The sequence below is a fragment of the Euprymna scolopes genome, chromosome 44, assembly GCF_053919585.1.
Source record: "Euprymna scolopes isolate OS-2025 chromosome 44, ASM5391958v1, whole genome shotgun sequence".
Lineage (NCBI taxonomy): Eukaryota > Metazoa > Mollusca > Cephalopoda > Sepiida > Sepiolidae > Euprymna > Euprymna scolopes.
In genome coordinates this window covers 51,498,740-51,500,850 of record NC_136525.1, presented here as the reverse complement: position 1 = coordinate 51,500,850, position 2,111 = coordinate 51,498,740, and the positions used below count along the sequence as shown (strand labels likewise).

At 41.1% G+C, this 2,111-nt stretch overlaps 1 pseudogene; it reads left to right on the top strand.

The window, feature by feature from the left end:
- The first annotated feature begins 1,635 nt into the window (after positions 1–1,635).
- On the top strand, positions 1,636–1,754 carry LOC145268868 (5S ribosomal RNA; annotated as a pseudogene).
- The last annotated feature ends 357 nt before the right edge of the window (positions 1,755–2,111 follow it).

Here is a 2,111-nt window from a genome sequence, read left to right as displayed (position 1 = left end):
CGTAAACTGTTCTGAAACTAAACGTTCCTTCCAACTCAAGAACTGTCTACTAAGAACCAGTCACCTGCAGGACTTGTATAGAACAACTAACCATCGGAAACTGTTCTGAAACTAAACGTTGCTTCCAACTCAAGAACTGTCTACTAAAAACCAGTCACCTCCAGGACTTGTATAGAACAACTAACCATGGGAAACTGTTCTGAAACTAAACGTTGCTTCCAACTCAAGAACTGTCTACTAAAAACCAGTCACCTGCAGGACTTGTATAGAACAACTAACCATCGTAAACTGTTCTGAAACTAAACGTTGCTTCCAACTCAAGAACTGTCTACTAAGAACCAGTCATCTCCGGGACTTGTATAGAACAACTAACCATGGGAAACTGTTCTGAAACTAAACGTTGCTTCCAACTCAAGAACTGTCTACTGAGAACCAGTCACCTGCGGGACTTGTATAGAACAACTAACCATGGGAAACTGTTCTGAAACTAAACGTTGCTTCCAACTCAAGAACTGTCTACTGAGAACCAGTCACCTGCGGGACTTGTATAAAACAACTAACCATGGGAAACTGTTCTGAAACTAAACGTTGCTTCCAACTCAAGAACTGTCTATTGAGAACCAGTCACCTGCAGAACTTGTATAGAACAACTAACCATCGGAAACTGTTCTGAAACTAAAAGTTACTTCCAACTCAAGAACTGTCTACTAAGAACCAGTCACCTGCAGGACTTGTATAAAACAACTAACCATCGAAAACTGTTCGGAAACTAAACGTTGCTTCCAACTCAAGAACTGTCTATTGAGAACCAGTCACCTGCAGGACTTGTATAGAACAACTAACCATCGGAAACTGTTCTGAAACTAAACGTTGCTTCCAACTCAAGAACTGTCTATTGAGAACCAGTCACCTGCAGGACTTGTATAGAACAACTAACCATCGTAAACTGTTCTGAAACTAAACGTTCCTTCCAACTCAAGAACTGTCTACTAAGAACCAGTCACCTCCAGGACTTGTATAGAACAGCTAACCATGGGAAACTGTTCTGAAACTAAACGTTGCTTCCAACTCAAGAACTGTCTACTGAGAACCAGTCACCTGCAGGACTTGTATAGAACAACTAACAATCGGAAACTGTTCTGAAACTAAAAGTTGCTTCCAACTCAAGAACTGTCTACTGAGAACCAGTCACCTGCAGGACTTGTATAGAACAACTAACCACCGGAAACTTCTGAAACTAAATGTTCCTTCCAACTCAAGAACTGTCTATTGAGAACCAGTCACCTGCAGGACTTGTATAGAACAACTAACCATCGGAAACTGTTCTGAAACTAAAAGTTGCTTCCAACTCAGGAAATTATATCAATGGTTATGTAGCACTTGCATGCCGTCCGCAAGGTTTGTGGATGTTGCTTTTAGTTTTTTTTTTTACCTCAAATAAGCCGATGTTCCCATTTTAATGGTTTCCAAAAACTTTCAAAACAATTGTTTAAAATCAGATTCATGACATTCTAACATGCAAACCAACAAAATTTCATCAAATTTAAGCAAAGTACCCTTGGTTTTAAACGGGTTGATGCAATCTAGCTAAAATGTTATTGTATTTTGTCCGAATCTAATCATACCCTGGCCAACAGATACGGCATAATCGTGTTGAAACACTGATTCCCATCAGATCACCGAAGTTAAGCAACGTTGAGCCTGGTCATTACTAAAATGGGTGACCAATTTGGAAAGTCCAGGTGCTGTATGTAGGAGGGCGTCGACACCTCCCTACAAAAGTTACAAAAACCTAACGTCGTCATCTCCCCTAACGGGGCTATACATGCGACTGGGGACCGCTTGTGAATTTCATACTCCCATGGAACTTCGTCCTTCGCAGCAAGCCGGTTAAACCCAAACAGGGCTAATGGCGTTTCACATACACGCACACACTGGTCAACACATGGATGATGACTGTGCATGGACGCCTGGAGCGCGATTTTGTCTTACGATTCCAAAAGTAAAGCCTCCCATTTTTTTTAACTGAAAAGATTGAATAGCTACGAAGACGGAAGTGGTACGATTAAAACTAGCGACCTGTTGTGCTCCAGCATTTATTTTTCTACATA